Source organism: Schistocerca serialis, unplaced genomic scaffold (genome assembly GCF_023864345.2).
Source record: "Schistocerca serialis cubense isolate TAMUIC-IGC-003099 unplaced genomic scaffold, iqSchSeri2.2 HiC_scaffold_1400, whole genome shotgun sequence".
NCBI lineage: Eukaryota > Metazoa > Arthropoda > Insecta > Orthoptera > Acrididae > Schistocerca > Schistocerca serialis.
Window position 1 is genome coordinate 3,072,285 of NW_026047626.1, and position 26,924 is coordinate 3,099,208.

Here is a 26,924-nt window from a genome sequence, read left to right on the forward strand (position 1 = left end):
GAAAATCCTGTCGTTTCCACAGACACGGTACTCGATATAGAAGGTGAAGTTACAGAACACATAGTATTTCATAGCCCCGCAATATCTGTGTTAATTCGTCAATGTGAGGGAGCGAGGGATGCAGTAAATAAGGAATAGTGCATCGGAAAGGAGATACTCGTAGCCCATAAGAAAATCCTGTCGTATCCATAGAAACGTTACTCGATTTGGAAGGAGTTATAAAAAATCCACAGTATATCATAGTGACGCATTTTCTGTGTTAGTATGTCAATGTGAGGGTGCGAGGGATGCAGTAAATAAGGAATAGTGCATCAGAAAGGAGATACTCGTAGCCCATAAGAAAATCCTGTCGTTTCCACAGAAACGGTACTCGATATAGAAGGTGAAGTCACAGAACCCATAGTATTTCATAGCCCCGCAATATCTGTGTTAATTCGTCAATGTGAGGGTGCGAGATATGCAGTAAATAAGGAATTGTGCATGGGAAACGAGACAGACGTATCACAAATTAAAATCCTGTCGTTTCCATAGAAACGTTGCTCGATTTGGAAGGAGTTATAAAAAATCCACAGTATATCATAGTGACGCATTTTCTGTGTTAGTATGTCAATGTGAGGGTGCGAGGGATGCAGTAAATAAGGAATAGTGCATCAGAAAGGAGATACTCGTAGCCCATAAGAAAATCCTATCGTTTCCATAGAAACGTTACTCAATATAGAAGGTGAAGTCACAGAACCCATAGCTTTTCATAGCCCCGCAATACCTGTGTTAATTCGTCAATGTGAGGGAGCGAGCTATGCAGTAAATAAGGAATAGTGCATCGGAAAGGAGATACTCGTAGCCCATAAGAAAATCCTATCGTTTCCATAGAAACGTGTTTCGATATAGAAGGTGAAGTCACAGAACCCATAGTATTTCATAGCCTCGCATTATCTTTGTTAATTCGTCAATGTTAGGGAGCGTGGGATTCAGTAAAGAAGGAATGGTGCATCGGAAAGGAGATAGTCGTATCACAAATTAAAATCCTGTCGTTTCCATAGAAACGTCACTCGATTTAAAAGGAGTTGTCATAAAACCCACAGTATATCATAGCGACGCATTTTCTGTGTTAGTATGTCAATGTGAGGGTGCGAGGATGCAGTAAGTAAGGAATAGTGCATCGGAAAGGAGATACTCGTAGCCCATAAGAAAATCCTGTCGTTTCCATAGAAACGTTACTCGATATAGAAGGTGAGGTCACAGAACCCATAGTATTTCATAGCCCCGTAATATCTGCGTTAATTCGTCAATGTGAGGGAGCGAGGGATGCAGTAAAGAAGGAATGGTGCATCGGAAAGCAGATAGTCGTATCACAAAACATAATCCTGTCGTTTCCATAGAAACGTTACTCGATTTGGAAGAAGATGTCATAAAACCGGCAGAATATCATAGCGACGCATTTTCTGTGTTAGTATGTCAATGTGAGGGTGCAGGGGATGCAGTAAATAAGAAATTGTGCATCGGAAAGGAGATACTCGTAGCCCATAAGAAAATCCTGTCGTTTCCACAGATACGTTACTCGATATAAGAGGTGAAGTCACAGAACCAATAGTATTTCATAGCCCCGCAATATCTGTGTTAATTCGTCAATGTGAGGGAGCGAGGGATGCTGTAAAGAAGGAATGGTGCATCGGAAAGGAGATAGTCGTATCACAAATTAAATTCCTGTCGTTTCCATAGAAACGTTACTCGATTTGGAAGGAGTTGTCATAAAACCAACAGTATATGAGAGCGACGCATTTTCTGTGTTAGTATGTCAATGTGAGGGTGCGAGGGAAACAGTAAATAAGGAATAGTGCATCGGAAAGGAAATACTCGTAGCCCATAAGAAAATCCTGTCACTTCCATAGAAACGTTACTCGATATAGAGGGTGAAGTCGCAGAACCCATAGTATTTCATAGCCCCGCAATGTCTGTGTTAATTCGTCAATGTGAGGGAGCGATGGATGCAGTAAATAAGGAATAGTGCATCGGAAAGGAGATACTCGTAGCCCATAAGAAAATGCTGTCGTTTCCATAGAAATGTAACTCGATATAGTAGGTGAAGTCACAGAACCCATAGTATTTCATAGCCCCGCGATATCTGTGTTAATTCGTCAATGTGAGGGTGCGAGGGATGCAGTAAATAAGGAATAGTGCATCGGAAAGGTGATACTCGTAGCCCATAAGAAAATCCTGTCGTTTCCATAGAATCGTTACTTGACATAGAAGGTGAAGTCACAGAACCCATAGTATACCATAGCCTCGCATTATCTTTGTTAATTCGTCAATGTTAGGGAGCGTGGGATTCAGTAAAGAAGGAATGGTGCATCGGAAAGGGGATAGTCGTATCACAAATTAAAATCCTGTCGTTTCCATAGAAACGTTACTCGATTTAAAAGGAGTTGTCATAAAACCCACAGTATATCATAGCGACGCATTTTCTGTGTTAGTATGTCAATGTGAGGGTGCGAGGGATACAGTAAGTAAGGAATAGTGCATCGGAAAGGAGATACTCGTAGCCCATAAGAAAAACCTGTCGATTCCATAGAAACGTTACTCGATATAGAAGGTGAAGTCACAGAACCCATACTATTTCATAGCCCCGTAATATCTGCGTTAATTCGTCAATGTGAGGGAGCGAGGGATGCAGTAAAGAAGGAATGGTGCATCGGAAAGCAGATAGTCGTATCACAAAACATAATCCTGTCGTTTCCATAGAAACGTTACTCGATTTGGAAGAAGATGTCATAAACCGGCAGTATATCATAGCGACGCATTTTCTGTGTTAGTATGTCAATGTGAGGGTGCAGGGGATGCAGTAAATAAGAAATTGTGCATCGGAAAGGAGATACTCGTAGCCCATAAGAAAATCCTGTCACTTCCATAGAAACGTTACTCGATATAGAGGGTGAAGTCGCAGAACCCATAGTATTTCATAGCCCCGCAATGTCTGTGTTAATTCGTCAATGTGAGGGAGCGAGGGATGCAGTAAATAAGAAATAGTGCATCGGAAAGGAGATACTCGTAGCCCATAAGAAAATCCTGTCGTTTCCATAGAAACGTTACTCGATATAGAAGGTGAAGTCACAGAACCCATAGTATTTCATAGCCCCGCAATATCTGTGTTAATTCGTCAATGTGAGGGTGCGAGGGATGCAGTAAATAAGGAATAGTGCATCGGAAAGGAGATACTCGTAGCCCATAAGAAAATCCTGTCGTTTCCATAGAATCGTTGCTTGACATAGAAGGTGAAGTCACAGAACCCATAGTATACCATAGGCCCGCAATATCTATGTTAATTCGTCAATGTGAGGGTGCGAGGGATGCAGTAAATAAGGAATAGTGCATCGGAAAGGAAATACTCGTAGCCCATAAGAAAATCCTCTCGTTTCCATAGAAACGTTACTCGATATAGAAGGTGAAGACACAGAACCCATAGTATTTCATAGCCCTGCAATATCTGTGTTAATTCGTCAATGTGAGGGAGCGAGGGATGCAATAAATAAGGAATAGTGCATCGGAATGGAGATACTCGTAGCCCATAAGAAAATCCTGTCGTTTCCATAGAATCGTTACTTGATATAGAAGGTGAAGTCACAGGACCCATAGTATTTCATAGCCCCACAATATCTGTGTTAATTCGTCAATGTGAGGGAGCGAAGGATGCAATAAATAAGGAATATTGCATCGGAAAGGAGATACTCGTAGCCCATAAGAAAATCCTGTCGTTTCCATGGATACGTTACTCGATGTAGGAGGTGAAGTCACAGAACCCATAGTATTTCATAGCCCCACAATATCTGTGTTAATTCGTCAATGTGAGGGAGCGAGGGATGCTGTAAAGAAGGAATGGTGCATCGGAAAGAATATAGTCGTATCACAAATTAAATTCCTGTCGTTCCCATAGAAACGTTACTCGATTTGGAAGGAGTTGTCATAAAAATAACAGTATATGAGAGCGACGCATTTTCTGTGTTAGAATGTCAATGTGAGGGTGCGAGGGAAACAGTAAATAAGGAATAGTGCATCGGAAAGGAAATACTCGTAGCCCATAAGAAAATCCTGTCACTTCCATAGAAACGTTACTCGATATACAGGGTGAAGTCGCAGAACCCATAGTACTTCATAGCCCCGCAATGTCTGTGTTAATTCGTCAATGTGAGGGAGCGAGGGATGCAGTAAATAAGGAATAGTGCATCGGAATGGAGATACTCGTAGCCCATAAGAAAATCCTGTCGTTTCCATAGAAACGTTACTCGATTTGGAAGCAGTTGTCATAAAACCAACAGTATATCAGAGCGACGCAATTTCTGTGTTAGTATGTCAATGTGAGGGTGCGAGGAATGCAGTCAATAAGGAATAGTGCATTGGAAAGGTAATACTCGTAGCCCATAAGAAAATCCTGTCGTTTTCATAGAAACGTTACTCGATATAGAAGGTGAAGTCACAGAACCCATAGTATTTCATAGCCCCTCAACATCTGTGTTAATTCGTCAATGTGAGGGAGCGAGGGATGCAGTAAATAAGGAATAGTGCATCGGAATGGAGATACTCGTAGCCCATAAGAAAATCCTGTCGTTTCCATAGAAACGTTACTCGATATAGAAGGTGAAGTCACTGGACCCATAGTATTTCATAGCCCCACAATCTCTGTGTTAATTCGTCAATGTGAGGGAGCGAAGGATGCAGTAAAGAAGGAATGGTGCATCGGAAAGGAGATAGACGTATAATAAATTAAAATCCTGTCGTATCCATAGAAACGTTACTCGATTTGGAAGGAGTTGTCATATAACCCACAGTATATCATAGCGACGCATTTTCTGTGTTAGTATGTCAATGTGAGGGTGCGAGGGATGCAGTAAATAAGGAATAGTGCATCGGAAAGGAGATACTCGTAGCCCATAAGAAAATCCTGTGGTTTCCATAGAAACGTTACTCGATATAGAAGGTGAAGTCACAGAACCCATAGTATTTCATAGCCCGGTAATATCTGCGTTAATTCGTCAATGTGAGAGAGCGAGGGATGCAGTAAAGAAGGAATGGTGCAACGGAAAGGAGATAGTCATATCACAAATTAAACTCCTGTCTTTTTCATAGAAACGTTACTCTATTTGGAAGGAGTTGTCATAAAACCCACAGTATATCATAGCGAGGCATTTTCTGTGTTAGTATGTCAATGTGAGGGTGCGAGGGATGCAGTAAATAAGGAATAGTGCATCGGAAAGGAGATACTCGTAGCCCATAAGAAAATCCGGTCGTTTCCATAGAAACGTTACTGGATATAGAAGGTGAACTTACAGAACCCATAGCACTTCATAGCCCCGCAATATCTCTGTTAATTCGTCAATGTGAGGGAGCGAGGGATGCATTAAATAAGGAATAGTGCATCGGAAAGGAGATACTCGTAGCCCATAAGAAAATCCTGTCGTTTCCATAGAAACGTTACTCGATATAGAAGGTGAAGTCACAGAACCCATAGTAATTCATAGCCCCGCCATATCAGTGTTAATTCGTCAATGTGAGGGAGCGACGGAAGCAGTAAAGGAGGAATGGTGCATCGGAAAGGAGATAGTCGTATCACAAATTAAAATCCTGTCGTTTCCATAGAAACGTTACTCGATTTGGAAGGAGTTGTCATAAAACCCACAGTATATCATAGAAACGCATTTTCTGTGTTAGTATGTCATTGCGAGGGTGCGAGGGATGCAGTAAAAAAGGAATAGTGCATCGGAAAGGAGATACTCGTAGCCCATAAGAAAATCCTGTCGTATCCATAGAAACGTTTCTCGAAATAGAAAGTGAAGTCACAGAACCCATTGTATTTCATAGCCCCGCAATATCTGTGTTAATTCGTCGATGTGAGGGAGCGAGGGATGCAGTAAAGAAGTAATGGTGCATCGGAAAGGAGATAGTTGTATCACAAAACAAAATCCTGTCGTTTCCATAGAAATGTTACTTGGAAGGAGTTGTCATAAAACCCACAGTATATCATAGCGACGCTGTTTTTATGTTAGTATGTCAATGTGAGGGTGCGAGGGATGCAGTAAAAAAGGAATAGTGCATCGGAAAGGAGATAGTCGTATCACAAAACAAAATCTTGTCGTTTCCATATAATCGTTACTCGATTTGGAAGGAGTTGTCATAAAACCCACAGTATATCATAGCGACGCATTTTCTGTGTTAGTATGTCAATGTGAGGGTGCGAGGGATGCAGTACATAAGGAATAGTTCATCGGAAAGGAGATACGCGTAGCCTATAAGAAAATCCTGTGGTTTCCATAGAAACGTTACTCGATATAGAAGGTGAAGTAACAGAACCCATAGTATTTTATAGCCCTGCAATATCTGTGTTAATTCGTGAATGTGAGGGAGCGAGGGATGCAGTAAATAAGGAATAGTGCATCGGAATGGAGATACTCGTAGCCCATAAGAAAATCCTGTCGTCTCCATAGAGACGTTTTTCGATATAGAAGGTAAAGTCACAGAACCCATAGTAATTCATAGCCCCGCAATATCAGTATTAATTCTTCAATGTGAGGGAGCGAGTGATGCGGTAAAGATGGAATGGTGCATTGGAAAGGAGATAGTCGTATCACAAAACAAAATCCTCTCGTTTCCATAGAAGCGTTACTCGAATTGGAAGGAGTTGTCATAAATCACACAGTATATCATAGCGTTGCATTTTCTGTGTTAGTATGTCAATGTGAGGGTGCGAGGAATGCAGTAAATAAGGAATAGTGAATCGGAAAGGAGATACTCGTAGCCCATAAGAAAATCCTGTCGTTTCCATAGAGACGTTTTTCGATATAGAAGGTGAAGTCACAGAACCCATAGTAATTCATAGCCCCGCAATATCAGTGTTAATTCTTCAATGTGAGGGAGCGAGGGCTGCAGTAAAGAAGGAATGGTGCAACGGAAAAGAGATAGTCGTATCACAAATTAAAATCCTTTCGTTTCCATAGAAACGTTACTCGATTTGGAAGGTGTGGTCATAAAACCCACAGTATATCATAGCGACGCATTTTCTGTGTTAGTATGTCAATGTGAGGGTGCGAGGGATGCAGTTAATAAGGAATAGTGCATCGGAAAGGGGATACTCGTAGCCTATAAGAAAATCCTGTCGTTTCCATAGAAACGTTACTCGATATAGAAGGTGAAGTCACAGAACCCATAGTATTTCATAGATATCTGTGTTAATTCGTCAATGTGAGGGAGCGAGGGATGCAGTAAATAAGGAATAGTGCATCGGAAAGGAGATACTTGTAGCCCATAAGAAAATCCTGTCGCTTCCATAGAAACGTTACTCGATATAGAAGGTGAAGTCGCAGAACCCATAGTATTTCATAGCCCAGCAATATCTGTGTTAATTCGTCAATGTGAGGAAGCGAGGGATGCAGTAAAGAAGGAATGATGCATCGGAAAGGAGATAGTCGTATCACAAAACAAAATCCTGTCGTTTCCATAGAAACGTTATTCGATTTGGAAGGAATTGTCATAAAAACCACAGTATATCATAGCGACGCATTTTCTGTGTTAGTATGTCAATGTGAGGGTGCGAGGGATGCAAAAAATAAGGAATAGTGCATCGGAAAGGAGATACTCGTAGCGCATAAGGAAATCCTGTCGCATCCATAGAAACGTTACTCGATATAGAGGGTGAAGTCACAGAACCCATAGTATTTCATAGCCCCGCAATATTTGTGTTAATTCGTCAATGTGAGGGAGCGAGGGATGCAGTAAATAAGGAATAGTGCATCGGAAAGGAGATACTCGTAGCCCATAAGAAAATCCTGTCGCTTCCATAGAAACGTTACTCGATATAGAAGGTGAAGTCACAGAACCCATAGCATATCATAGCCCAGCAATATCTGTGTTAATTCATCAATGTGAGGAAGCGAGGGATGCAGTAAAGAAGGAATGATGCATCGGAAAGGAGATAGTCGTATCACAAAATAAAATCCTGTCGTTTCCATAGTACGTTATTCGATTTGGAAGGAATTGTCATAAAACCCACAGTATATCATAGCGACGAATTTTCTGTGTTAGTATGTCAATGTGAGGGTGCGTGGGATGCAAAAAATAAGGAATAGTGCATCGGAAAGGAGATACTCGTAGCCCATAAGAAAATCCTGTCGTTTCCATAGAAACATTACTCGATATAGAAGGTGAAGACACAGAAACCATAGTATATCATAGCCCCGCCATATCTGTGTTAATTCGTCAATGTGAGGGAGCGAGGGATGCAGTAAAGAAGGAATGGTGCATCGGAAAAGAGATAGTCCTATCAAAAATTAAAATCCAATCGTTTGCATAGAAACGTTACTCGATTTGGAAGGAGTTGTCATAAAACCCACAGTATATCATAGCGACGCATTTTCTGTGTTAGTATGTCAATGTGAGGGTGCGAGGGATGCAGTAAATGAGGAATAGTGCATCTGAAAGGAGATACTCGTAGCCCATATGAAAATCCTGTCGTTCCCATAGAAACGTTACTCAATATAGAAGGTGAAGTCACAGAACCCATAGTATTTCATGGCCCCGAATTACCTGTGTTAATTCGTCAATGTGAGGGAGCGAGCGATGCAGTAAATAAGGAATAGTGCATCGGAAAGGAGATACTCGTACCCCATAAGAAAATCCTGTCGTTTCCATAGAAACGTTTTTCGATATAGAAGGTGAAGTCACAGAACCCATAGTATTTCATAGCCCCGCAATATCTTTGTTAATTCGTCAATGTGAGGGAGAGTGGGATGCAGTAAAGAAGGAATGGTGCATCGGAAAGGAGATAGTCGTATCAAAAATTAAAATCCTCTCGTTTCCATAGAAATGTTACTCGATTTAAAAGGAGTTGTCATAAAACCCACAGTATATCATAGCGAAGCATTTTCTGTGTTAGTATGTCAATGTGCGGGTGCGAGGGATGCAGTAAATAAGGAATAGTTCATCGGAAAGGAAATACTCATTGCCCATAAGAAAATCCTGTCGTTTCCATAGAAACGTTACTCGATATAGAAGGTGAAGTCACAGTACGCATAGTATTTCATAGCCCCGCAGTATCTGTGTTAATTCGTCAATGTGAGGGAACGAGGGATGCAGTAAAGAAGGAATGGTGCATCGGCAAGGAGATAGTCGTATCACAAATTAAAATCCTGTCGATTCCATTGAAACGTTACCCGATTTGGAAGGAGTTGTCATAAAACCCACGGTATATCATAGCGACGCATTTTCTGTGTTAGTATGTCAATGTGAGGGAGCGAGGGATGCAGTAAATAAGGAATAGTGCATCGGAAAGGAGATACTCGTAGCCCATAAGAAAATCCTGTCGTTTCCATAGAAACGTTACTCGAAATAGAAGGTGAAGTTACGGAACCCATAGTATTTCATAGCCCCACACAATCTGTGTTAATTCGTCAATGTGAGGGAGCAAGGGATGCAGTAAAGAAGGATTGGTGCATCGGAAAGGAGATAGTCGTTCCACAAAACAAAATCCTGTCGTTTCCATAAAAACGTTATTTGGAAGGAGTTGTCATAAAACCCACAGTATATAATAGCGACGCATTTTCTATGTTAGTATGTAAATGTGAGGGTGCGAGGGATGCAGTAAATAAGGAGTAGTGCATCGGAAAGGAGATACTCGTAGCCCATAAGAAAATCCTGTCGTTTCCATAGATACGTTACTCGATATAGAAGGTGAAGTCACAGAACCCATAGTATTTCATAGCCCCGTAATATCTGTGTTAATTCGTCAGTGTGAGGGAGCGAGGGATGCAGTAAAGAAGGAATGGTGCATCGGAAAGGAGATAGTCGTATCACAAAACAAAATCTTATCGTTTCCATTGAAACGTTACTCGATGTGGAAGGAGTTGTCATAAATCCCACAGTGTATCATAGCGACGCATTTTCTGTGTTAATATGACAATGTGAGGGTGCGGGGGATGAAGTAAATAAGGAATAGTGCATCGGAAAGGAGATACTCGTAGCCCATAAGAAAATCCTGTCGTTTCCATAGAAGCGTTACACGATATAGAAGGTGAAGTCACAGAACCCATAGTATTTCATAGCCCCGCAATATCTGTGTTAATTCGTCAATGTGAGGGAGCGAGAGATGCAGTAAATGAGGAATAGTGCATCGGAAAGGAGATACTCGTAGCCCATAAGAGAATCCTGTCGTTTCCATAGAGACGTTTTTCGATATAGAAGGTGAAGTCACAGAACCCATAGTAATTCATAGCCCCGCAATATCAGTGTTAATTCGTCAATGTGAGGGAGCGAGGGATGCAGTAAAGGAGGAATGGTGCATCGGAAAGGAGATAGTCGTATCACAAATTAAAATCCTGTCGTTTCCATAGAAACGTTACTCGATTTGGAAGGAGTTGTCATAAAACCCACAGTATATCATAACAACGCATTTTCTGTGTTAGTATGTCAATGTGAGGGTGCGAGGGATGCAGTAGATAAGGAATAGTGCATCGGAAAGGAGGTACTCGTAGCCCATAAGAAAAACGTGTCGTATCCATAGAAACGTTACTCGAAATAGAAGGTGAAGTCACAGAACTCATAGTATTTCATAGCCCCAAAATATCTTTGTTAATTCGTCAATGTGAGGGAGCGAGGGATGCCGTAAAGAAGGAATGGTGCATCGGAAAGGAGATAGTCGAATCACAAAACAAAATCCTTTCGTTTCCATAGAAATGTTATTCGATTTGGAAGGAATTGTCATAAAACACACAGTAAATCATAGCGACACATTTTCTGTGTTAGTGTGTCAATGTGAGGGTGCGAGGGATGCAAAAAATAAGGAATAGTATATCGGAAAGGAGATACTCGTAGCCCATAAGAAAATCCTGTCGTTTCCATAGAAACGTTACTCGATATAGAAGGTGAAGTCACAGAACCCATAGTATTTCATAGTCCCGCCATATCTGTGTTAATTCGTCAATGTGAGGGAGCGAGGGATGCAGTAAAGAAGGAATGGTGCACTGAGATAGTCCTATCACAAATTAAAATCCTGTCGTTTCCATAGAAACGTTACTCGATTTGGAAGGAGTTGTCATAAAACCCACAGTATATCATAGCGACGCATTTTCTGAGTTAGTATGTCAATGTGAGGGCGCAAGGGATGCAGTAAATAAGAAATAGTGCATCTGAAAGGAGATACTCGTAGCCCATATGAAAATCCTGTCGTTTCCATAGAAACGTTACTCAATATAGAAGGTGAAGTCACAGAACCCATAGTATTTCATAGCCCCGCAATACGTGTGTTAATTCGTCAATGTGAGGGAGCGAGCGATGCAGTAAATAAGGAATAGTGCATCGGAAATTAGACACTCGTAGCCCATAAGAAAATCCTGTCATTTCCATAGAAACGTTTTTCGATATAGAAGGTGAAGTCACAGAACCCATTGTATTTCATAGCCACGCCATATCTGTGTTAATTCGTCAATATGAGGGAGCGAGGGATGCAGTAAAGAAGGAATGGTGCATCGGAAAGGAGACAGTCCTATCACAAATTAAAATCCTGTCGTTTCCATAGAAACGTTACTCGATTTGGAAGGAGTTGTCATAAAACACACAGTATATCATAGCGACGCATTTTCTGTGTTAGTATGTCAATGTGACGGTGCGAGGGATGCAGTAAATAAGGAATAGTGCATCGGAAAGGAGATACTCGTAGCCCATAATAACATCCTGTAGTTTCCATAGAAACATTACTCGATATAGAAGGTGAAGTCACAGAACCCATAGTATTTCATAGCCCTGCAATATCTCTGTTAATTCGTCAATGTGAGGGAGCGAGGGATGCAGTAAATAAGGAATAGTGCATCGGAAAGGAGATACTCGTAGGCCATAAGAAAATCCTGTCGTTTCCATAGAAACGTTACTCGATATAGAAGGTGAAGTCACAGAACCCATAGCATTTCATATCCCCGCAATATCTGTGTTAATTCGTCAATGTGAGGCAGCGAGGGATGCAGTAAAGAAGGAATGGTGCATCGGCAAGGACATAGTCGTATCACAAATGAAAATCCTGTCGTATCCGTAGAAACGTTACTCGATTTGGAAGGAGTTGTCATAAAACCCACAGTATATCATAGCGACGCATTTTCTGTGTTAGTATGTCAATGTGAGGGTGCGGGGGATGCAGTAAATAAGGAATAGTGCATCAGAAAGGAGATACTCGTAGCCCATAAGAAAATCCTATCGTTTCCATAGAAACGTTAATCGATATAGAAGGTGATGTCACGGAACCCATGGTACTTCATAGCCCCACAATATCTGTGTTAATTTGTCGATGCGAGGGAGCGAGGGATGCAGTAATGAAGGAATGGTGCATCGGAAAGGAGTTAGTCGTATCACAAATTTAAATCCTGTTGTTTCCATAGAAACATTACTCGATTTGGAAGGAGTTGTCATAAAACCCACAGTATATCATAGCGACGCATTTTCTGTGTTAGTATGTCAATGTGAGGGTGCGAGGAATGCGGTAAACAAGGAATAATGCATCGGAAAGGAGATACTCGTGGCCCATAAGAAAATCCTGTCGTCTCCATAGAAACGGTACTCGATATCGAAGGTGAAGTCACAGAACCCATAGTATTTCATAGCCCCGCAATATCTGTGTTAATTCGTCAATGTGAGGGAGCGAGGGATGCAGTAAATAAGTAATAGTGCATCGGAAAGGAGATACTTGTAGCCCGTAAGAAGATCCTGTCGTTGCCATAGAAACGTTACTCGATTTTGAAGGAGTTGTCATAAAACCCACAGTATATCATAACGACGCATTTTCTGTGTTAGTATGTCAATGTAAGGGTGCGAGGGATGCAGTAAATAAGGAATAGTGCATCGCAAAGGAGATACTCGTAGCCCATAAGAGATTCCTGTCGTTTCCGTAGAAACGTTACTTGATACAGTAGGTGAAGTCACAGAACCCATAGTATTTCATAGCCCCGCAATATCTGTGTTAATTCGTCAATGTGAGGGAGCGAGGGATGCAGTCAAGAAGGAATGGTGCACCGGAAAGGAGATAGTCGTATCACAAAACAAAATCCTATCGTTTCCATAGAAACGTTACTCGGTTTGGAAGGAGTTGTCATAAAACCCACAGTATATCATAGCGACGCATTTTCTGTGTTAGTATGTCAATGTGAGGGTGCGAAGGATGCAGTAAATAAGGAATAGTGCATCGGAAAGGTGATACTCGTAGCCCATAAGAAAATCCTGTCGTTTCCATAGAAATGTTACTCGATATAGAAGGTGAAGTCACAGAACCAATAGTATATCATAGCCCCGCAATATCTGTGTTAATCCGTCAATGTGAGGTAGCGAGGGATGCAGTAAAGAAGGAATGCTGCATCGGAAAGGAGATAGTCGTATCACAAATAAAAATCCTGTCGTTTTCATAGAAACGTTACTCGATTTGGAAGGAGTTGCCATAAAACCCACTGTATATCATAGCGACGCATTTTCTATGTTAGTATGTCAATGTGAGGGTGAGAGGGATGCAGTAAATAAGGAATAGTGCATCGGAAAGGAGATACTCGTAGCCTATAGGAAAATCCTGTCGTTTCCATAGAAACGTTACTCGAAATAGAAGGTGAAGTCACAGAACCCATAGTATTTCATAGCCCCGCATTGTCTGTGTTAATTCGTCAATGTGAGGGAGCGAGGGATGCAGTAAATAAGGAATAGTGCATCGGAAAGGAGATACTCGTAGCCCATAAGAAAATCCTTTCGTTTCCATAGAAACGTTACTTTATATAGAAGGTGAAGTCACAGAACCCATAGCATTTCATGGCCCAGCTATATCTGTGTTAATTCGTCAATGTGAGGAAGCGAGGGATGCAGTAAAGGAGGAATGGTGCATCGGAAGGGAGATAGTCGTATCACAAATTTAAATCCTGTTGTTTCCATAGAAACATTACTCGATTTGGAAGGAGTTGTCATAAAATACACAGTATATCATAGCGCCGCATTTTTTGTGTTAGTATGTCAATGTGAGGGTGCGAGGGATGCAAAAAATAAGGAATAGTGCATCGGAAAGGAGATACTCGTAGCCCATAAGAAAATCCTGTCGTTTGCATAGAAACGTTACTCGATATAGAAGGTGAATTCACAGAACCCATAGTATTTCATAGCCCCGCCATATCTGTGTTAATTCGTCAATGTGAGGGAGCGAGGAATGCAGTAAAGAAGGAATGGTGCATCGGAAAGGAGATAGTCGTATCACAAAACTAAATCCTGTCGTTTCCATAGAAACGTTACACGATTTGGAAGGAGTTGTCATAAAATACACAGTATATCATAGCGCCGCATTTTTTGTGTTAGTATGTCAATGTGAGGGTGCGAGGGATGCAGTAAATAAGGAATAGTGCGGCGGAAAGGAGATACTCGTAGCCCATAAGAAAATCCTGTCGTTTCCATAGATATGTTACTCGATATAGAAGGTGAAGTCACAGAACCCATAGTATTTCATAGACCCGCAATATCTGTGTTAATTCGCCAATGTGAGGGAGCGAGGGATGCAGTAAATAAGGAATAGTGCATCGGAAAGGAGATACTCGTAACCCATAAAAAAATCCTGTCGTTTCCATAGACACGTTACTCGATATAGAAGGTGGAGTCACAGAACCCATAATATTTCATAGCCCTGCAATATCTGTGTTAATTCGTCAATGTGAGGGTGCGAGGGACGCAAAAAATAAGGAATAGTGCATCGGAAAGGAGATACTCGTAGACCATAAGAAAATCCTTTCGTTTCCATAGAAACGTTACTCGATATAGAAGGTGAAGTCACAGAACCCATAGTATTTCATAGCCACGCAATATCTGTGTTAATTCGTCAATGTGAGGGAGCGAGGGATGCAGTAAATAAGGATTAGAGCATCGAAAAGGAGATACTCGTAGCCCATAAGAAAATCCTGTCGTTTCCATAGAAACGTTACTCGATATAGAAGGTGAAGCCACAGAACCCATAGTATTTCATAGCCCCTTAATATCTGTGTTAATTCGTCAATGTGAGGGTGCGAGGGATGCAGTAAAGAAGGAATGGTGCATCGGAAAGGAGATAGTCCTATCACAAATTAAAATCCTGTCGTTTCCATAGAAACGTTACTCGATTTGGAAGGAGTTGTCATAAAACCCACAGTATATCATAGCGACGCATTTTCTGTGTTAGTATGTCAATGTGAGGGTGCGAGGGATGGAGTAAATAAGGAATAGTGCATCTGAAAGGAGATACTCGTAGCCCATAAGAAAATCCTGTCGCTTCCATAGAAACGTTACTCAATATAGAAGGTGAAGTCACAGGACCCATAGTATTTCATAGCCCCGCAATACCTGTGTAAATTCGTCAATGTGAGGGAGCGAGCGATGCAGTAAATAAGGAATAGTGCATCGGAAAGGAGATACTCGTAGCCCATAAGAAAATCCTGTCGTTTCCATAGAAACGTTTTTCGAAATAGAGGGTGAAGTCACAAAACCCACAGTATTTCATAGCCCCGCAAAATCTTTGTTAATTCGTCAATGTGAGGGAGAGTGGGATGAAGTAAAGAAGGAATGGTGCATCGGAGAGGAGATAGTCATATCACAAAACAAAATCCTGTCGTTTTCATAGAAACGTTATTCGATTTGGAAGGAATTGTCATAAAGCCCACAGTATATCATAGCGACGCATTTTCTGTGTTAGTATGTCAATGTGACGGTGCGAGGGATGCAGTAAATAAGGAATAGTGCATCGGAAAGGAGATACTCGTAGTCCATAAGAAAATCTTGTCGTTTCCATAGAAACGTTACTCGATATAGAAGGTGAAGTCACAGAACCCATAGTATTTCATAGTCCCGCCATATCTGTGTTAATTCGTCAATGTGAGGGAGCGAGGGATGCAGTAAATAAGTAATAGTGCATCGGAAAGGAGATACTCGTAGCCCGTAAGAAGATCCTGTCGTTGCCATAGAAACGTTACTCGATTTGGAAGGAGTTGTCATAAAACCCACAGTATATCATAACGACTCATTTTCTGTGTTAGTATGTCAATGTAAGGGTGCGAGGGATGCAGTAAATAAGGAATAGTGCATCGCAAAGGAGATACTCGTAGCCCATAAGAGATTCCTGTCGTTTCCGTAGAAACGTTACTTTACACAGAAGGTGAAGTCACAGATCCCATAGTATTTCATAGCCCCGCAATATCTGTGTTAATTCGTCAATGTGAGGGAGCGAGGGATACAGTAAAGAAGGAATGGTGCACCGGAAAGGAGATAGTCGTATCACAAAACAAAATCCTGTCGTTTCCATAGAAACGTTACTCGGTTTGGAAGGAGTTGTCATAAAACCCACAGTATATCATAGCGACGCATTTTCTGTGTTAGTATGTCAATGTGAGGGTGCGAGGGATGCAGTAAATAAGGAATAGTGCATCGGAAAGGTGATACTCGTAGCCCATAAGAAAATCCTGTCGTTTCCATAGAAATGTTACTCGATATAGAAGGTGAAGTCACAGAACCTATAGTATATCATAGCCCCGCAATATCTGTGTTAATTCGTCAATGTGAGGGAGCGAGGGATGCAGTAAAGAAGGAATGCTGCATCGGAAAGGAGATAGTCGTATCACAAATAAAAATCCTGTCGTTTCCATAGAAACGTTACTCGATTTGGAAGAAGTTGCCATAAAACCCACTGTATATCATAGCGACGCATTTTCTATGTTAGTATGTCAATGTGAGGGTGCGAGGGATGCAGTAAATAAGGAATAGTGCATCGGAAAGGAGATACTCGTAGCCTATAGGAAAATCCTGTCGTTTCCATAGAAACGTTACTCGAAATAGAAGGTGAAGTCACAGAACCCATAGTATTTCAAAGCCCCGCATTATCTGTGTTAATTCGTCAATATGAGGGAGCGAGGGATGCAGTAAATAAGGATTAGTGCATCGAAAAGGAGATACTCGTAGCCCATAAGAAAATCCTTTCGTTTCCATAGAAACGTTACTTGATATAGAATGTGAAGTCACAGAACCCATAGCTTTTCATGGCCCAGCTATATCTGTGTTAATTCGTCAATGTGAGGAAGCGAGGGATGCAGTAAAGGAGGAATGGTGCATCGGAAGGGAGATAGTCGTATCACAAATTTAAATCCTGTCGTTTCCTTAGAAACGTTACTCGATTTGGAAGGAGTTGTCATAAAATACACAGTATATCATAGCGCCGCATTTTTTGTGTTAGTATGTCAATGTGAGGGTGCGAGGGATGCAGTAAATAAGGAATAGTGCGGCGGAAAGGAGATACTCGTAGCCCATAAGAAAATCCTGTCGTTTCCATAGAAACGTTACTCGATATAGAAGGTGAAGTCACAGAACCCATAGTATTTCATAGACCCGCAATATCTGTGTTAATTCGCCAATGTGAGGGAGCGAGGGATGCAGTAAATAAGGAATAGTGCATCGGAAAGGTGATACTCGTAGCCCATAAGAAAATCCTGTCATTTCCATAGACACGTTACTCGATATAGAAGGTGGAGTCACAGAACCCATAATATTTCATAGCCCTGCAATATCTGTGTTAATTCGTCAATGTGAGGGTGCGAGGGATGCAAAAAATAAGGAATAGTGCAACGGAAAGGAGATACTCGTAGACCATAAGAAAATCCTGTCGTTTCCATAGAAACGTTACTCGATATAGAAGGTGAAGTCACAGAACCCATAGTATTTCAAGCCCCGCAATATCTGTGTTAATTCGTCAATGTGAGGGAGCGAGGGATGCAGTGAATAAGGATTAGAGCATCGAAAAGGAGATACTCGTAGCCCATAAGAAAATCCTGTCGTTTCCATAGAAACGTTACTCGATATAGAAGGTGAAGTCACAGAACCCATAGTATTTCATAGCCCCGCCATATCTGTGTTAATTCGTCAATGTGAGGGAGCGAGGGATGCAGTAAAGAAGGAATGGTGCATCGGAAAGGAGATAGTCCTATCACAAATTAAAATCCTGTCGTTTCCATAGAAACGTTACTCGATTTGGAAGGAGTTGTCATAAAACCCACAGTATATCATAGCGACGCATTTTCTGTGTTAGTATGTCAATGTGAGGGTGCGAGGGATGGAGTAAATAAGGAATAGTGCATCTGAAAGGAGATACTCGTAGCCCATAAGAAAATCCTGTCGTTTCCATAGAAACGTTACTCAATATAGAAGGTGAAGTCACAGAACCCATAGTATTTCATAGCCCCGCAATACCTGTGTTAATTCGTCAATGTGAGGGAGCGAGCGATGCAGTAAATAAGGAATAGTGCATCGGAAAGGTGATACTCGTAGCCCGTAAGAAGATCCTGTCGTTGCCATAGAAACGTTACTCGATATAGAAGGTGGAGTCACAGAACCCATAATATTTCATAGCCCTGCAATATCTGTGTTAATTCGTCAATGTGAGGGTGCGAGGGATGCAAAAAATAAGGAATAGTGCAACGGAAAGGAGATACTCGTAGACCATAAGAAAATCCTGTCGTTTCCATAGAAACGTTACTCGATATAGAAGGTGAAGTCACAGAACCCATAGTATTTCATAGCCCCGCAATATCTGTGTTAATTCGTCAATGTGAGGGAGCGAGGGATGCAGTAAATAAGGATTAGAGCATCGAAAAGGAGATACTCGTAGCCCATAAGAAAATCCTGTCGTTTCCATAGAAACGTTTTTCGAAATAGAGGGTGGTGTCACAAAACCCACAGTATTTCATAGCCCCGCAAAATCTTTGTTAATTCGTCAATGTGAGGGAGAGTGGGATGCAGTAAAGAAGGAATGGTGCATCGGAGAGGAGATAGTCATATCACAAAACAAAATCCTGTCGTTTTCATAGAAACGTTATTCGATTTGGAAGGAATTGTCATAAAGCCCACAGTATATCATAGCGACGCATTTTCTGTGTTAGTATGTCAATGTGACGGTGCGAGGGATGCAGTAAATAAGGAATAGTGCATCGGAAAGGAGATACTCGTAGTCCATAAGAAAATCTTGTCGTTTCCATAGAAACGTTACTCGATATAGAAGGTGAAGTCACAGAACCCATAGTATTTCATAGTCCCGCCATATCTGTGTTAATTCGTCAATGTGAGGGAGCGAGGGATGCAGTAAATAAGTAATAGTGCATCGGAAAGGAGATACTCGTAGCCCGTAAGAAGATCCTGTCGTTGCCATAGAAACGTTATTCGATTTGGAAGGAATTGTCATAAAGCCCACAGTATATCATAGCGACGCATTTTCTGTGTTAGTATGTCAATGTGACGGTGCGAGGGATGCAGTAAATAAGGAATAGTGCATCGGAAAGGAGATACTCGTAGTCCATAAGAAAATCTTGTCGTTTCCATAGAAACGTTACTCGATATAGAAGGTGAAGTCACAGAACCCATAGTATTTCATAGTCGCGCCATATCTGTGTTAATTCGTCAATGTGAGGGAGCGAGGGATGCAGTAAATAACGAATAGTGCATCGGAAAGGAGATACTCGTAGCCCATAAGAAAATCCTTTCGTTTCCATAGAAACGTTACTTGATATAGAAGGTGAAGTCACAGAACCCATAGTATTTCATGGCCCAGCTATATCTGTGTTCATTCGTCAATGTGAGGAAGCGAGGGATGCAGTAAAGTAGGAATGGTGCATCGGAAGAGAGATAGTCGTATCACAAATTTAAATCCTGTCGTTTCCTTAGAAACGTTACTCGATTTGGAAGGAGTTGGCATAAAACCCTCAGTATATCATAGCGACGCATTTTCTGTGTTAGTATGTCAATGTGAGGGTGCGAGGGATGCAAAAAATAAGGAATAGTGCATCGGAAAGGAGATACTCGTAGCCCATAAGAAAATCCTGTCGTTTCCATAGAAACGTTACTCGATATAGAAGGTGAAGTCACAGAACCCATAGTATTTCATAGCCCCGCCATATCTGTGTTAATTCGTCAATGTGAGGGAGCGAGGGATGCAGTAAAGAAGGAATGGTGCATCGGAAAGGAGATAGTCGTATCACAAAACAAAATCCTGTCGTTTCCATAGAAACGTTACTCGATTTGGAAGGAGTTGTCATAAAATACACAGTATATCATAGCGCCGCATTTTTTTTTTAGTATGTCAATGTGAGGGTGCGAGGGATGCAGTAAATAAGGAATAGTGCGGCGGAAAGGAGATACTCGTAGCCCATAAGAAAATCCTGTCGTTTCCATAGAAATGTTACTCGATATAGAAGGTGAAGTCACAGAACCCATAGTATTTCATAGACCCGCAATATCTGTGTTAATTCGCCAATGTGAGGGAGCGAGGGATGCAGTAAATAAGGCATAGTGCATCGGAAAGGAGATACTCGTAGCCCATAAGAAAATCCTGTCGTTTCCTTAGACACGTTACTCGATATAGAAGGTGGAGTCACAGAACCCATAATATTTCATAGCCCTGCAATATCTGTGTTAATTCGTCAATGTGAGGGTGCGAGGGATGCAGTAAATAAGGATTAGTGCATCGAAAAGGAGATACTCGTAGCCCACAAGAAAATCCTGTCGTTTCCATAGAAACGTTACTCGACATAGAAGGTGAAGTCACAGAACCCATAGTATTTCATAGCCCAGCAATATCTGTGTTAATTCGTCAATGTGGGGGAGCGAGGGATGCAGTAAAGAAGGAATGGTGCATCGGAAAGGAGATAGTCGAATCTCAAATTAAAATCCTGTCGTTTCCATAGAAACGTTACTCGATTTCGAAGGAGTTGTCATAAAACCCACAGTATATCATAGCGACGCATTTTCGGTGTTAGTAAGTCAATGTGAGAGTGCGAGGGATGCAGTAAATAATGAATAGAGCATCGGAAAGGAGATACTCGTAGCCCATAGGAAAATCCTGTCGTTTCCATAGAAAAGTTACTCGATATAGAAGGTGAAGTCACAGAACCCATAGTATATCATAGCACCGCAATACCTGTGTTAATTCGTCAATGTGATTGAGCGAGGGATGCAGAAAAGAAGGAATGGTGCAACGGAAGAGAGATAGTCGTATCACAAATTGAAATCCTTTCGTTTCCATAGATACGTTACACGATTTGGAAGGTGTAGTCATAAAACCCACAGTATATGATAGCGACGCATTTTCTGTGTTAGTATGTCAATGTGAGGGTGCCAGGGATGCAGTTAATAAGGAATAGTGCATCAGAAAGGGGATACTCGTAGCCTATAAGAAAATCCTGTCGTTTCCATAGAAGCGTTACTCGATATAGAATGTGAAATCACAGAACCCATAGTAATTCATAGCCCAGCAATATATGTGTTAATTCGTCAATGTGAGGGAGCGAGGGATGCAGTAAATAAGGAATAGTGCATCGGAAAGGAGATACTCGTAGCCCATAAGAAAATCCTTTCGTTTCCATAGAAACGTTACTTGATATAGAAGGTGAAGTCACAGAACCCATAGTATTTCATGGCCCAGCTATATCTGTGTTCATTCGTCAATGTGAGGAAGCGAGGGATGCAGTAAAGTAGGAATGGTGCATCGGAAGGGAGATAGTCGTATCACAAATTTAAATCCTGTCGTTTCCTTAGAAACGTTACTCGATTTGGAAGGAGTTGTCATAAAACCCTCAGTATATCATAGCGACGCATTTTCTGTGTTAGTATGTCAATGTGAGGGTGCGAGGGATGCAAAAAATAGGGAATAGTGCATCGGAAAGGAGATACTCGTAGCCCATAAGAAAATCCTGTCGTTTCCATAGAAACGTTTTTCGATATAGAAGGTGAAGTCACAGAACCCATAGTATTTCATAGCCCCGTAATATCTGCGTTAATTCGTCAATGTGAGGGAGCGAGGGATGCAGTAATGAAGGAATGGTGCATCGGAAAGCAGATAGTCGTATCACAAAACATAATCTTGTCGTTTCCATAGGAACGTTACTCGATTTGGAAGGAGTTGTCATAAAACCCACAGTATATCATAGCGACGCATTTTCTGTGTTAGTATGTCAATGTGAGGGTGCGAGGGATGCAGTAAATAAGGAATACTGCATTGGAAAGGAGATACTCGTAGCCCATAATAACATCCTGTAGTTTCCATAGAAACATTACTCGATATAGAAGGTGAAGTCACAGAACCCATAGTATTTCATAGCCCCGCAATATCTCTGTTAATCCGTCAATGTGAGGGAGCGAGGGATGCAGTAAATAAGGAATAGTGCATCGGAAAGGAGATACTCGTAGCCCATAAGAAAATCCTGTCGTTTCCATAGAAACGTTACTCGATATAGAAGGTGAAGTCACAGAACCCATAGTATTTCATATCCCCGCAATATCTGTGTTAATTCGTCAATGTGAGGCAGCGAGGGATGCAGTAAAGAAGGAATGGTGCATCGGCAAGGACATAGTCGTATCACAAATGAAAATCCTGTCGTATCCGTAGAAACGTTACTCGATTTGGAAGGAGTTGTCATAAAACCCACTATATATCATAGCGACGCATTTTCTGTGTTAGTATGTCAATGTGAGGGTGCGGGGGATGCAGTAAATAAGGAATAGTGCATCGGAATAGGAGATACTCGTAGCCCATAAGAAAATCCTGTCGTTTCCATAGAAACGTTAATCGATATAGAAGGTGATGTCACGGAACCCATGGTACTTCATAGCCCCACAATATCTGTGTTAATTTGTCGATGCGAGGGAGCGAGGGATGCAGTAAAGAAGGAATGGTGCACCGGACAGTAGATAGTCGTATCAGAAAACAAAATCCTGTCGTTTCCATAGAAACGTTACTTGGAAGGAGTTGTCATAAAACCCACAGTATATCATAGCGACGCATTTTCTATGTTAGTATGTCAATGTGAGGGTGCGAGGGATGCAGTAAATAAGGAATAGTGCATCGGAAAGGAGATACTCGAAGCCCATAAGAAAATCCTGTCGTTTCCAAAGAAACGTTACTCGATTTAGAAGGAGACGTCATAGATCACATAGTATATCATAGCCTCGCAATATCTGTGTTAATTCGTCAATGTGAGGGAGCGAGGGATGCAGTAAAGAAGGAATGGTGCACCGGAAAGGAGATAGTCGTATCACAAAACAAAATCCTGTCGTTTCCATAGAAACGTTACTCGGTTTGGAAGGAGTTGTCATAAAACCCACAGTATATCATAGCGACGCATTTTCTGTGTTAGTATGTCAATGTGAGGGTGCGAGGGTTGCAGTAAATAAGGAATAGTGCATCGGAAAGGTGATACTCGTAGCCCATAAGAAAATCCTGTCGTTTCCATAGAAATGTTTCTCGATATAGAAGGTGAAGTCACAGAACCAATAGTATATCATAGCCCCGCAATATCTGTGTTAATTCGTCAATGTGAGGGAGCGAGGGATGCAGTAAAGAAGGAATGCTGCATCGGAAAGGAGATACTCGTAGCCCACAAGAAAATCCTGTCGTTTCCATAGAAACGTTACTCGACATAGAAGGTGAAGTCACAGAACCCATAGTATTTCATAGCCCAGCAATATCTGTGTTAATTCGTCAATGTGGGGGAGCGAGGGATGCAGTAAAGAAGGAATGGTGCATCGGAAAGGAGATAGTCAAATCTCAAATTAAAATCCTGTCGTTTCCATAGAAACGTTACTCGATTTCGAAGGAGTTGTCATAAAACCCACAGTATATCATAGCGACACATTTTCGGTGTTAGTAAGTCAATGTGAGAGTGCGACGGATGCAGTAAATAATGAATAGTGCATCGGAAAGGAGATACTCGTAGCCCATAGGAAAATCCTGTCGTTTCCATAGAAACGTTACTCGATATAGAAGGTGAAGTCACAGAACCCATAGTATTTCATAGCCCCGCCATATCTGTGTTAATTCGTCAATGTGAGGGAGCGAGGGATGCAAAAAATAGGGAATAGTGCATCGGAAAGGAGATACTCGTAGCCCATAAGAAAATCCTGTCGTTTCCATAGAAACGTTACTCGATATAGAAGGTGAAGTCACAGAACCCATAGTATTTCATAGCCCCGCCATATCTGTGTTAATTCGTCAATGTGAGGGAGCGAGGGATGCAGTAAAGAAGGAATGGTGCATCGGAAAGGAGATAGTCCTATCACAAATTAAAATCCTGTCGTTTCCATAGAAACGTTACTCGATTTGGAAGGAGTTGTCATAAAACCCACAGTATATCATAGCGACGCATTTTCTGTGTTAATATGTCAATGTGAGGGTGCGAGGGATGGAGTAAATAAGGAATAGTGCATCTGAAAGGAGATACTCGTAGCCCATAAGAAAATCCTGTCGTTTCCATAGAAACGTTACTCAATATAGAAGGTGAAGTCACAGAACCCATAGTATTTCATAGCCCCGCAATACCTGTGTTAATTCGTCAATGTGAGGGAGCGAGCGATGCAGTAAATAAGGAATAGTGCATCGGAAAGGAGATACTCGTAGCCCATAAGAAAATCCTGTCGTTTCCATAGAAACGTTTTTCGAAATAGAAGGTGAGGTCACAAAAACCACAGTATTTCATAGCCCCGCAAAATATTTGTTAATTCGTCAATGTGAGGGAGAGTGGGATGCAGTAAAGAAGGAATGGTGCGGCGGAAAGGAGATAGTCATATCACAAAACAAAATCCTGTCGTTTTCATAGAAACGTTATTCGATTTGGAAGGAATTGTCATAAAGCCCACAGTATATCATAGCGACGCATTTTCTGTGTTAGTATGTCAATGTGACGGTGCGAGGGATGCAGTAAATAAGAAATAGTGCATCGGAAAGGAGATACTCGTAGTCCATAAGAAAATCCTGTCGTTTCCATAGAAACGTTACTCGATATAGAAGGTGAAGTCACAGAACTCATAGTATTTCATAGTCCCGCCATATCTGTGTTAATTCGTCAATGTGAGGGAGCGAGGGATGCAGTAAAGAAGGAATGGTGCATTGGAAAGGAGATAGTCCTATCACAAATTAAAATCCTGTCGTTTCCATAGAAACGTTACTCGATTTGGAAGGAGTTGTCATAAAACCCACAGTATATCATAGCGACGCAATTTCTGTGTTAGTATGTCAATGTGAGGGTGCAAGGGATGCAGTAAATAAGGAATAGTGCATCTGAAAGGAGATACTCGTAGCCCATATGAAAATCCTGTCGTTTCCATAGAAACGTTACTCAATATAGAAGGTGAGGTCACAGAACCCATAGTATTTCATAGCCCCGCAATACCTGTGTTAATTCGTCAATGTGAGGGAGCGAGCGATGCAGTAAATAAGGAATAGTGCATCGGAAAGGAGATACTCGTAGCCCATAAGAAAATCCTGTCGTTTCCATAGAAACGTTTTTCGATATAGAAGGTGAAGTCACAGAACCCATAGTATTTCATAGCCCCGCCATATCTGTGTTAATTCGTCAATGTCAGAGAGCGAGGGATGCAGTAAAGAAGGAATGGTGCATCGGAAAGGAGACAGTCCTATCACAAATTAAAATCCTGTCGTTTCCATAGAAACGTTACTCGATTTGGAAGGAGTTTTCATAAAACCCACAGTATATCATAGCGACGCATTTTCTTTGTCATTATGTCAATGTGGGGGAGCGAGTGATGCAGTAAATAAGGAATAGTGCATCGGAAAGGAGATACTCGTAGCACATAAGAAAATCCTTTCGTTTCCATAGTAACGTAACTCGATAAAAAAGGTGAAGTCACAGAACCCATAGTATTTCATAGCCCCGTAATATCTGCGTTAATTCGTCAATGTGAGGGAGCGAGGGATGCAGTAATGAAGGAATGGTGCATCGGAAAGCAGATAGTCGTATCACAAAACATAATCTTGTCGTTTCCATAGGAACGTTACTCGATTTGGAAGGAGTTGTCATAAAACCCACAGTATATCATAGCGACGCATTTTCTGTGTTAGTATGTCAATGTGAGGGTGCGAGGGATGCAGTAAATAAGGAATACTGCATCGGAAAGGAGATACTCGTAGCCCATAATAACATCCTGTAGTTTCCATAGAAACATTACTCGATATAGAAGGTGAAGTCACAGAACCCATAGTATTTCATAGCCCCGCAATATCTCTGTTAATCCGTCAATGTGAGGGAGCGAGGGATGCAGTAAATAAGGAATAGTGCATCGGAAAGGAGATACTCGTAGCCCATAAGAAAATCCTGTCGTTTCCATAGAAACGTTACTCGATATAGAAGGTGAAGTCACAGAACCCATAGTATTTCATATCCCCGCAATATCTGTGTTAATTCGTCAATGTGAGGCAGCGAGGGGTGCAGTAAAGAAGGAATGGTGCATCGGCAAGGACATAGTCGTATCACAAATGAAAATCCTGTCGTATCCGTAGAAACGTTACTCGATTTGGAAGGAGTTGTCATAAAACCCACTATATATCATAGCGACGCATTTTCTGTGTTAGTATGTCAATGTGAGGGTGCGGGGGATGCAGTAAATAAGGAATAGTGCATCGGAATAGGAGATACTCGTAGCCCATAAGAAAATCCTGTCGTTTCCATAGAAACGTTAATCGATATAGAAGGTGATGTCACGGAACCCATGGTACTTCATAGCCCCACAATATCTGTGTTAATTTGTCGATGCGAGGGAGCGAGGGATGCAGAAAAGAAGGAATGGTGCAACGGAAGAGAGATAGTCGTATCACAAATTGAAATCCTTTCGTTTCCATAGATACGTTACACGATTTGGAAGGTGTAGTCATAAAACCCACAGTATATGATAGCGACGCATTTTCTGTGTTAGTATGTCAATGTGAGGGTGCCAGGGATGCAGTTAATAAGGAATAGTGCATCAGAAAGGGGATACTCGTAGCCTATAAGAAAATCCTGTCGTTTCCATAGAAGCGTTACTCGATATAGAATGTGAAATCACAGAACCCATAGTAATTCATAGCCCAGCAATATATGTGTTAATTC